Source organism: Nanorana parkeri, unplaced genomic scaffold, assembly GCF_000935625.1.
Source record: "Nanorana parkeri isolate BGI_ZX_2015 unplaced genomic scaffold, ASM93562v1 scaffold2030, whole genome shotgun sequence".
Classification (NCBI taxonomy): domain Eukaryota; kingdom Metazoa; phylum Chordata; class Amphibia; order Anura; family Dicroglossidae; genus Nanorana; species Nanorana parkeri.
In genome coordinates, this window is record NW_017308298.1 from 39632 (window position 1) to 52443 (window position 12812).

Genomic DNA, 12812 nt, shown 5'->3' on the forward strand with positions numbered 1-12812 from the left:
GGGGGTGTAAATGTAGGGGAGTACTTACTTTTTCTATGTGCCAAATCTGCAATTTCAAAACTTAGTTTTATTCGTTCTTCGTTCAAGTATATACCCTTTTATTTATAGGCACTGTTTAAATCAAGATCCATTGTTTGTATGTTTAAACAATTTATATGGGGCGTGCTTACTTTTTCACATGACTGTGTGTCTATATACGTGAGATATATGTATGTGCAGGGGTGTAGACATTTAAAAAAAAAAAAATACTTGTCCAAGGACTAAAGCAGGGGCCCGATCTACTTGTCCCTCATGAGAATCTACTTGTCCTGATACAAAAAAATCAGTTTAACCAAAACCATATTTTGCAGTGCTAAAAAGAGCTTCTCTTTGGTCAGTGCCGTCAGGTGACTGCGCTGACCAGCAAGTGCAATTTGCGAGCGAAATTCAGAATACATGGAACAGGTACAGATAGTACAGGTATTCCTCACTTAACGACCGAGTTCCGTTCCTACGACCAGGTCGTTAAACGGATTGGTCGTTAAGTGAGGAACTCTATACAGTACTATACTGCATTAGTACAGTACTGTATAGCGTTGCTGATGTACAGTACCGAACAGTGTACTGTACATCCGGCAATGGAAATACTTACCGAGACCTGCAGTGAAGATCGGGGGATGTCACTTCCGCCCGAGCCCCGTCGCAGTGACCAGGACGCGGAAGGTCGGAGGTCGATCGGCGGTCCGTCGTAAGTGCGAGTGGTCGCAAAACAGGTAAGTCGGTAAGTGAGGAACATCTGTACACCCGTACTGGCGGACGAGCAGGACCGATCGCTGAAAGGTAAATATAGCAGGGAGGGAAAGGGGGCCAGATTTGTGCAGGTAATTCAATTTTCCCAAATTACTTTGGAAAGTGAATTTACGCTTTAGGGCTGGTGCAGACTTGGGCAATCGTTTGTGGTTGCGTACAACAGTTGCTCTGTGGCCCCATTCATTTCAATGGGTTGGCAATGGCTGAAAAAAAGTACATGTACCTTTTTTTCGCGACACACACTGGTGTTTTCAACCGCGATTGCACGGTATTGTGGTGGAAAACTGCCTGGCACAAGTGGGGTGCCATTAGAAATTAATGGCACTGCCAGCGCGATCAGCGGTGGTGTGCGATTTCGTGGCCATCTTCAGGGTTTCGTGCACGATTGCTGTGCGGTCACGGATCGCCAACTCCGCTCACACACCATGCCCTATGCATGTGTTTACTCGCATGCAGATAGTGGGAGTGGTTTTAGTTTTTATTACATTTAATTACTTTGTTAACAAATTTATTTTTCATTTACTTATTTTTTTACTTTATCAATTTTTTACATTTTTATTTCCAATTGTAATAATTTTTTGTACATTTTTTTTTAAAACTTTTTTCCACTTAACTTTAGCCCCTGTGTGATAGCATTTGGGGGTGACAGGTTCTCTTTATTGACTCTGTCACCTCCAATACAGGAGTTCTAGCACAGTACTGTGCTTGTTCTCCTGGCTGCGAGTGCAGCATTCCTGTCAGTTCTTATACGGAGCAGAGCGGACATCGGACGTTCTCCGCTTTTGTTCCTCGCTCTCCATCCAGATCTAATTTGCCGTGGTCCTGGGTCCCCCAGAAGAGCGGGTGAGGGAGTGAGAATCAGGCTGCTTACAAGTGATCTTGGACGGCTGTACAGCTGCTCAAGATCACTTGTACAAAACGGCTCCCCCCTCTACATTTAGCCCTGCTGCTTGCCCAAATGTAGGTATGATTTAATGTACCAGGGTTCGCAGAGGAAGAAAGCAAGACTCTTTCCCATTCATAAAGTACCTTTTCAGAATCGGTGTTAAAAGTGTCGTCAGAACTAGAAAATAAACCATTTTTATCTCATAATTTAAAGAGAACGTTTCTTTTTGATGAGGACCCATCCTTGATTTGGAACAAAGTACCAAAATTGAATGCTCCCTTGTCTAGAGTCTAAAAAAAATACCGACTTGGCCTTTGAGGATATGGGTAATCTAAAGGACCCCATGGACAGCAAAATTGAAGTTTTGCTTAAGAGAGCATGGGATTCAACCTTGGCAAATCTAAAACCTGCATTGCTACCAGGTGCGTCACCAGAAATTCAGAGTTCTGGTTAGCACAGCTGAAAACTCACCTAATGGCAAGAACTCCAAGAGAACCGATGTTGGGAGTCCTTCCACATACTGTTCAAAGCAGTGGGTTATGTGGCGGATAACTCCGCTGAAGTTAGACTGTTGGCCAGATCTGCTTTTGATTAATACCTCTCGCAGAGCGCTGTGGTTTAAGACATGGGAAGGTGATTAAGCCTCCAAATTGCAATTGTGCAATCTGCACTTTTCAGGGGATTTGTTGTTCAGTCCGTAACTTGAAGCAGCACTGGAGAGAACAGCGGATAAGAAGTCCTTCCCAGAGAAGAAAAATTTCAGTAGATGTTTTTTTTTTCGTGGCCAAAGAGGAACGGGTCCTAAAAAAACATTGGATTGAATATTCACCAAGGTGTTGGGGGAGGCACTGGCCCCTCTCAGGTTGTAATGAAAAAAACAGGAAAAGCTCCAAAATACTTTCTCAAGGTGGCGCTACATGAAACTTTCCTTATCGATGTTACATTCTTCTCCCTGATGTTGAACAGAAAACATCAGTTCCTGTTTGCCAAGCTATTTTAGTGCTTTCATGGTGGAACACAGTGACCTTTTTAATTTTTTTTTTTTTTTTTATCCGTTGTAAATATGGAGTTTGTTAGCAGACGCATGCATCATTAGAGCATTAAATATACCCTAACTTTCTAAAAAAATGTAGCTGCACACCGGTACCGGTATCACTGGTAGCGGTATTCAATGAATATTTCTTGTACCTAACAGATCATGATCCTCACCAGGATCCTATCTCTCTGATGCTTTTTACCCAGTCAAAGGGCTTGATGTGTGAGCCACCACATTGTTGGAACTGAACTGTGAGTGAAGAGTGAGCATGTCCTCCAGAGCAGCCATTGCACCCAGGGAAAGGAGGTGAATGCTGGGCTCAAACAGTTGCTAAGTGTTGGACAGTAGGAATTATCCCTTGTTCAAACAGTTTATTCTAGGGGATTCCTTATGTCTTCTCAGTTTTAGAGTATTACTGTCTTTCATTATACAGGTAATGATGATGCTTATGATTATCATTATTATTATAGAAGGATGGTGTGCGTTACACATTTTTTTTGAATGTCAAATTACTGCCTGGCCCTTAATTGTTCCTCAAACATATGAAAATAAAGAATGCAGATGTCACACACATTAAAAGATTTTACATTTAGCATTATTGTAGTTTAGGGTGTTAACAATTGTGACTTTTTATATTTTTCTTTAACTAAAGTTAATACATCTACAGGATGCAGAAAGGTAAATGGTTATTTGTAATTTAAATTCAAATTTATCTTGCAATTGGTATGGAACTTCTAAAAAAAACAGTCGATTAAATATAGTCATGCATATTATTTCTTTCTTCATCCATTAAGGGAAATTCCAACTAAAAAAAATGAATAAAATCCATGCTTCCTCATTAAAAAAAATTGTGCATTTATTTTGTTTTGCATAGAAGGCAATAAGGCATTGCAATCGCGATCACAGATGCAGTGCCTTGACTCGTGCAGACTCTTCCTCCTATCCATGTGCAGACATGCAGTAACATGGATTGGAGAGAGGTGCCAATGGGATACAGGTGTGGTGACATCACTGTTCTTCCATTGAGAACTACAAGTCTCCCTGCCGCAGTCCTGTCAAAGGATCTGTCAATGAATGACAGCCATATTAAAAAATGTAGACAGGTCTGCGGGGAGAAGAACTTGCAATTCAGGTAAGTGGGGGGCAAGAGAGGTTGCTATCTGACCATGTTGCACCCAAAGAATGGGTTTAACATGAAACATGGTCAGAAATGTAAACTTGGCCTTTAAGTAGCGATAATAACTCGCAAAGTCCTGAGTGTCCTGAGCATTTATTTGGTATTGCACAAACATTATGAAATTTTGTGTGTATCCATTACTATTACATCTGAAGTCTGTTTAAAAAGGTTCACTGAAAACCTACTTGTTTTTTAATTACACATTGAAGAAAGATCGTTACTATAGTGCTTTGACTTGGCTATTTAATATATATTTTCTGTTTTATACCTTTTTTTTTTTTTTCTTCTATAGAAAATCCCTAATCTCTTTTTCTGCAGCCTCTGTTCTAAATGAATGGGAAGCACAGAGGCTTCCCATTCATTCATAAAATATTTTATTATCATCCAGTTTCTGAATGGGGAGGAGTCTCTGTATGATGTAAATCACATCCTGTTCATAACTGGAGACACATAGTAATATGTGCCCCAGTTATTTAAAAACACTGGAGTGATCAGCTGATCGCTGATCACTGATATGTACCAATCCTCTGCCACTCAACCACGCACAGAGGGGGTCTGCAACTTCTCCTCTGGATCCGCGCTGCTCTCCCGGGCAGAGGCAGCGGCGGATCCGAGGAGAAGTGAAAGAAGCGCTGCAGCCGATGGGGGGCGTAGCCACTGTCACAGAACTAAGGCCGAGCGGTGAGGGGAGAGAGAGAGGCGCCGGCTTTCAGAACCTGGCCGAGCGTCTCTCTCTCTCCTCACCACTCGGCCTTAGTTCTGTGACAGCGGCTCCCTCCTCCGCCGCGGGCTGCAGCGGTTCTTTCCCTTCTTCCCGGATCCCCGCTGCATACAGATGGTGAGAGCAGCGGGGATCCAGAGAAGCACCACAGGCGGGAGGAGAGGCCATCGCGATCTACCACTGATTGCTACGCGATCGACTGGTAGATCGCGATCGTCCTTATGGGCACCCCTGGCTTAGGCTATGATATGCATCCTCACTGAACAAATAGGTGTAAGAGAGGATATGACCAAGCATTCCTTTTCTAGAAAGATTTGCGCTTTCCGCGAGTAACCATGGAAGTGTCTGCTAGTGCATCGAAGTTCCTGCATACTACTAGTACAGGTATACCTACAGTATAGATGCCATTGTTATCGGAGCATTTATCCCTGGGAAAACTTTTAAAACGCATAGGAATTCATTAAGCTCCAGTATGTGATATTACATGCTTAAATTGTATTTTTACATAGAATAGTATTACTAAAATCACAAAGGGAAAGGTTTCATACGTCATAAGTTAATTTTACTTGCAGTTTTAAAATGTGAAACTAGATTAAAAAAACTAAACATTTTGGCTTTAAATCTAATATCTCATTTGGTTTTCTTCTGCTATGTGAAAAACAAGCTATTTGTTTGAAAAATGAATAGTTACTTTGCATGTCACCTTACTTTAAAAAAAAAAAATTAGCATTGGAATGATGTTAAACATTAATTATGTAAACATAAAAAGGACACACTTAATGAATTCGTTCCTATGTGTTTAAAATGTTTTCCCAGGTGTAAATGTCAACGGGACAGTTATGCAACTACCTTCAGATATTTGGGTACTGGCAAATCAATCAAAGATGCAGTGCCGGCCTGCAATGTGCTTAGAGCAGTGGATCCTACAGTAGGCACTGTCCTTGGATTTTTGTACAGCAGGGGGGTTTATAGGTTCAAGGTCATGGTCCTTCAAAGAGTATGCTCACCGGCAGGACACAGACTGAATGGGACATTTCCCCTTTAAGTGACCAGCGCTGCCATTGGTGTTGGCTCACCAGGCCACCAAAGGTCGCTAGTGTTGGTCCCCTTTAAAAATGCTCAAACCTGCACTTTTTCAGTAGCTGTTGTATGGCGACTGGGATCACCTGAAAAACTCTCTCCGTTCATTGAAGGACACAGGTCCCGCCCTCTATATTGGGTGTGTACTCCTAACTGCTTGTTACTTACTGGAGACTTGTCAGCAGGTGGGGGGTTGGGCCACCAGCAGGGGCCATCCCTAGGCTGTCTTTTGTTGTGTGCCTAGCGTCCTTCTCCTGCAGGTGGCGATATACCCTACAGTACAGGATCTACGATCTGTTGCCCTGTGTCCTTCAATGAACGGAGGGAAAACGATTTTACGGTGAGTACAAAAATCCTATTTTTCAGTAGTTTTGGCCTGGCCCTTTTTTTTTGTCCATTTTTAGTTTCCGTTTTGAAATTTTCATTTCGGTGCACCTCTGGTTACAAGCTTGAGTTTTTCTCCTTCCGCTTTTCTTGATGCTGTCACACGTGCCAAGATCTCCCCAAAAATGTTCTGATATTCTCATGGTAGGTGGAGGTAGTGACGCTCCTGACAGACTCTCTGTTGGCAATTCCACATTGTCGTTCATGCCATCCCCCTTGTATGCACTCCATTGAATATATGGAACTTCAACTTAGTTTTGTTGGCACTGCAAAAGCCGCTCTTTCAGACTCTGACCCTACTCACTCACAGAGCTTCCCTCCTCATCGTCATCGCTTCTGCCAGGTGTTTGGTGGTGTTTGGTAGAGTTGGTGGTCTTGTCTTCTAAGGAGCCTTTTCTGGTTTTCCCCAAGGATAAGGTAGTCCTGAGGCCTAAGGTGTCCAGGACATTGTTTTACCATCCTTATGTCCTGTGCTGAAACATCCTATAGAAATCTCTCTCCACTGTCTGGATGTGGTTCAAGCTGTTAAAGTTTACTTCTCTGCTACAGCTTCTATCTGCGAGTCTGACTACCTCTTTGTCATTCCTTAGGGTTCCTGCATGGGACAGCTAGTTTCTTGCTCCACTGTCACTAGGTGGATTTGGTGAAACCTCTCTCAGCCCTATGAATTTAATGGTAAAGTTCCGTCCTGCCTGGTTAGGGCTCACTCTACTACCGTAGCAGTATAGGTACTTCTTGGGCCTTCCTGCATCAGGCTTATGTTTCTCACATCTTCAAGGCTGCTACCTAGTTCTCTGTTGATACCTATGCCAATTTGTATTCGGTGGCCTCTACAGTTGCAAGCTTCAACTTTTTAGTTCTTCAGGCAGATCTCTGATATGTGGACCCCTTCTTTTATGGTTCCATGTTGGGATTAGTTGTTTTAGATGGCAAATATTTGCTGTTTTGCTCCCCCCTATTTTGGACTGCTTTAGGAACTCCCATCAGATGAAGAATTTACTCCGTGTCCTGTGTTATATACACTGAGTGGCCAGTTTATTATGACCACCTGACATTTGTAGGCAAATTAGCTATAATTGGCTATAATTTCACGCTGAAGTTGCTAGAGGGCCAGACCATTATAAATAGGGAAGCAGGTTGTTTACTACGACAGTATAAGTGATTTTTTTCTGAAGATATGGGTAAACAACAAGATTTAACAGCCTTTGAACGTGGGATGATTGTTGGAGCGAGTATCGGCAAAACAGCAGAATTTGTTAAATGTTCAAGAGGGGCTCATTGTTAAAGTGTTTAAAGACTGGACTGTCAGCCGAAAATCTGGGTCTGAACGTGCGAATTGTGGCCGTCAGCGACTAGTCAGTGTTGGGGCAGAACGGAGAGTGGCAAGACTGGTACAAGACAACAGAAGGGCAACAGTGCAGTGTCAGATTCCTCGTATCACCTTTCAACATCTCGTGGAGTCACAAGGCGGCCCAACGAAGTCATCTTGTGGAGTTATCTCGTGGCCCGAACGAAGTACAGATGGGGTGGTCATAATATTCTGGCCACACAGTGTATATATACGCTCAGGAAAATAGGGTTTGTGTCTTGCCTGTAAAATGCGTTTCTTCACATCACATGATACAGGACCCTACCCTCAGGGTTCTGTAACCCACTGTTTTACTACTCACTATGAAACTACGACCGAATGGTAGTGGGAGCGGTTATACAGGGCAGTCCTACAGCTTTGCTTGATTTTGCCAATGTCGAATCACCTGAAGGTAAATGCAGAACCCATCCATTGAAGAACGCGTCTTGCAATATACGCAAAAAGATTTTCTAGGTAAGATTAAAATCTTTTGTTTTTTATTTTTTCCATTGAGTAGTTGTATATAATAATTAGTCCCATAATGGCAAAATCTTATGAATTTTTGTAAATGTTTGTATTTTTTCATCATATTTCAGGGAAAATAAAACTCTAAGATGTCAACTAGAACAAATGTTACAGAGGACATCCCCCTGGGAACAAAAAGAACACCAACCCAATTCTTTAAGAGTTGAACTGGAAGAAAAGACAGTGCGTCATATTTATAACCTTTTATTATAGCTTAACACATAGTTAAACTACATATATGCAGGCTGTTTTCCCTGTCAAAGGTTTTGTAATTCTGTCCATCCAGTCCTGGAGTTTACAAAGCGTTGCCAGAGAGCACAGATAAATTGATGACTTAAGCTGCCAACACACCTTACAATTTATCTGCAGATTTTCTGTGGTCAGATGGAAAAGGTGCAACAGATTCCTCCACCTACACTTAACTGTGTGGACGGAGTAATCTCCATCCTGGGCCAATCTGTTGCACTTTTTCCATCTGACCACAGAAAATCTGCAGATAAATTGTAAGGTGTGTGGGCAGCTTTAGTGTTCCATCTCTGCCTCCAGCCTGTGAGTGGACAGTGAGGACAGCAGAAAATTGATGTGATAAGAATTCTGCTATCGTCTGTCACCATTTTCTTTGTCATTACAAGTGCTAGAATGCCCTCCCTTTCTAAACTTACGTTCTACTGTAGAGGATTACAGATTTCAAGACAGATTCAGGAACTGTTAGCAGGAACTACTTGTTTTTAAAACTTATTCATTTTTAATGAATACATAACTGAAATAACTTTTTTGCATCTGCCTTGAGATTATCTTTAGAGTTTAGCTGTGAAAACATCATGCAGTTCTTGGAAGTACAATTCATATAGTTTTTTTTTTATGTTACACCACCTGTTACTTTACCTGCATTATAATCATAAAATTTGCCACCCATCAAGAATATATTTATGGAGTGTATATTAACTTCACAATGGTACATGACTATATCATGTGACATATTCTATTTTCATTCACCTTGCTACAGGAGGATTGGACACTGCCAAGCAAAAAAACTGTAGCACAGCCAAGGATAACCCCTACTGCCAGCATGCCTCTTTTTTGCTAGTGTCCCAGGAAGATGGAAGTATTTTCTTCCAGTCTGCTGGGAAAAGTCTAACCTACTTCTTCCAAGCATTTCTTCTTCTGCAAGCGATCAGCTGTTGGAATCACTCTTTAAAACCCAGTTCTTGCTAGTGGGCCCAATCCTTAGTTCATCCATTCTGGCTGTGACTTAATTTATCAAACCATGGCAAAATGAAAAACCCCTTAAAAATATTTCTCCGGTGTGGCAATGGATCCTTCACTGATTGAGCAGATGACTGGAGCCTTACATTTCAGCACCTTGATTTAAAGTGCTGGGCTAATGAAGCAGGATGCTTAAGCTGGCCATACACCTTACAATTATCTGCAGATTTTATGTGGTCAGATGGAAAAAGTGCAACAGATTCCTCCATCTATGCTGAGCTGTGTGGATGGAGGAATCTCCCACTGGCCAAGCTTCAGTATCTTGTTAGTCGACCCCGCTGGCTGTCAAAACACCTGAACAATGCCTGCATTCAGTCAGATTGTTCAGGTATTTTGGGAGGCAGCAGGGCCGACTAACAAGATACTGAAGCTTGGCCCAGGTGGAGATTACTCCATCCACACAGCTCAGCATAGATGGAGGAATCTGTTTCACCTTTTCCATCTGACCACAGAAAATCTGCTGATAATTGTAAGGTGTATGGGCACCTTTAGACTTTAGACTTTGTAAATTGTATAGTATTTTAAAATATGTTTTGTTCTTTGTATATGAAATGGCATGTTTAATATCTTACAGTCTACTGTAGATGTTGTTCAGCAGTCACAAGTGGAAAATTCAGGAGTGAAAGAAGAGTGCAAAAAGTGTGATATGGCGTATGTATTTCCTACTCATTGTCTTTAATGCTTTACTGTTGTAGCAGGCATTTACTCCACAAAAAGCCTGTGCATATTGGGTGTCCTGAAGCTTGTTTTAGGTCAGATTTGAAGTCCAAGTAAATTTCCTTTAAATCCACTAAATACATTCCAAGTGTGTGGAAACATGTTCAAACTCTTATAGTGTATTTTTGTGTAAACAGCAGCCATAGTACAAGTAGAACAGCCTGCCGGCATTCTGCAGAGAAGGGACCCTTGCTTACTTGAAAGCAGTAGTCCCTTTGCAGAGGTCCCGTGCACCCCCAGTGAGTCAGTTATTCTTCAATCAGCAGAAAGCATAAGAGTTATAGGTTTATAGATCTGACTCCACATGGGGTGTGTTGTGCCTCAGCAGAGAGAGCCCTGCTTCCAAGCAGAGAGCAGGGCTCTTTCTCTGCAGCATGCTGGAGCAGGCATTTCCTCTGTGTCTGGTATAGCAACTGTAAAACCTTTTGAACACTTTTCTGTTTTGGTGTGCCTGGAAATAATTTTGAGGATTTAAACTGAAAAGTTCAGTTGAGCTTTAAGTGTTTGGGCACCTGAGATGAACATGTGTTTTCCAAGTCGGTGACTCACTAAATCAGGGGTCCTCAAACTAAGGCCCTCGGGCCACATCCAGCCCGCCAGGGTCCTTGGCCCAGCCCGTTCGGGTGTTAAGGCCGGGGAGCTGCAGGCCCCTACCTTTACTACCTCCCGGCCGGCCGTTGTAAATAGACGACCGGCCGGGAGTTCTCTCTAGATAAGCCACGCCCACGAGCGGGAAATCCAGTCAATTTAAAAACAGGCAGCGATACCTGTTAACATACAAGCGATCCGCTGGCTATAGAGCTGGCCGATCGCTTGTATGGGCGGTAGGCCCGTGTCCCCCCTCCCGTTGTCACGCTGATCCCGCCTCCCGGGACCAGCATAGTGCCTCTGTCACAGGGGATCAGAGGGAGGTCGGTACAAGACCTCCCTCCGGTCCCCTCTCCGCTGTAAGAATGCGGAAGTGATGTATTTTACATTTCTCCCTCATTCTTGTGTCACTCTCCAGCTTCAGAAGCTGATGAAGCAGATATCTGCTTCATCAGCTTCTTCGGGGGTCCTAGGTGACATTAGGGGTCTTGGAGACCCTTGATGTCTCCATAAAGAGGACCTGTCACATCTTTCGCTATCACATAGGGGGGTTTCTTAGCCCCCTATGTAATAGCAATAAAGTTAAGTGGGGGAAAAAAATAGGAAACAAAATTAAAGACTAAATTTTTTTTTTTTTTAAAGTTACACATAAAAAAAGAATAAAAATGTTTTTTTTTTTAAAGTCCTCACCCATGCATACACGCATGCAAACATGCGTCGGGTGCGCATACCTGCGAAAACGACGATTGCGCCTGTTACGTTGCACATGTTACATATCGCCAGCGAACGTCGCAAGTGTGAGCAATAATTCTAAGGCCATCAATCACTGATAACACTAAATTGATGAGATATAAAAGTTTTTAAAGCGTCGCCTATGGTCAATTTTGGACATGGTGTTTTTTTGCGCGTGTGCGCAATTTTTAAGCTTGACATGTTTGGTGTCTACTTACCCGACGTGACCCTGTCTTTTATGTTTTACCAAAAAATTGGGTGACAATAAATGTTTCCTAACCCAATGTAAAAAAAAACTTTTCTGTAATTTTCACGAAATATAGTAAAAAAATTAAAACCGCAGTGGTGATTAAACACCACCAAAAGAAAGCAATGGCAAAACAAGGAAAACTATAATAGCAGTAAAGCATGCTCTTTCAAAAACGTGATAGCTCTCATATTTAAATGCTACAAGATTTCCATTAAAGTTCTGCAGGTCATAGGAATATATGAACACAATGCAGGTTGAAGCATTGTTACCAGTTGACCTGCAGTCTTTAATTTTTTGTAAATAGCATTGCTGAGCAGGCCTCATCAGAGCTTTGAAACCTACATATCTGTGTTCTTAATGAAAAGATAGATTTTCATTTTTTTTTTCTGTATCATGGTCAGGATTAAATAACACAGATGTAGCTTTCCTTTTTTTGTTTTTCACTCAAGTAAATATGCATTTTAATTTCTAGCTAGCAGATGGTGCTTTTGGGTTCCTTTTTTTACATGTTTACTACATTAGTCCTAACTGCTTTTTTGGAAACTGCTTGTTTAGATTGCTCAATAGCTCAAGCCCCATGCAAGTGAAGGAGTCGGAGCAATGACTCTTCTACCTCTCTCCTGCTTGGTTTACAGTTCCTGAACCAAGTTTCAAGAGAGAACGAGCCTCAATGCAAACGGCTTCTGTTATGCTCTTTCTTTAGAAAACTCCTAATTCTCTGTTAAAGACAAAACTGAACCTATATTTGAAATCTGATCTTGGTTGGCATCCCTAAATAAATAGTATACAATATTGACAATTTAATTGCCCTGCTTCCCTACTTTTTCTCTGAAATACCCACCATCATTCTTGGTGACTTTTAACATCCCTGTTCATGCTAACACCCTGCTACCTCTGAACTTCTTAACCTGACCATCTTTTGACCTAACATAATGGACACACACTCCTCACCCTGATGAGCCTTTGACCTTGTATTGTTCTGCCTCTGCACACTTTGCAACCTCTACAGCACCTTTTTTCCTCTATGATCACAACCATATAAGTTTCATGAGGTTAGTGGAAAAAACTCTGCTGGTTGTCTGTTGCAGAGCCACCTGTGTGCTTGCGGATGTTGTAGGCTTGATTGGCTCAAAGTAAAAGTTCTGATGGTATAGTTAATACTAATTCAATTGATATTTATTGTAAAACGCCGACAAATCTGTATTGTGATTCCAATTTAATTCTTAAGATCAATCGTGTGTGTACATGTGCAGCTGGAATCTATGTGGCAATCAGCCCTGAGCAGAACTGTGGAGGGGAAGTTGGATTGTTCG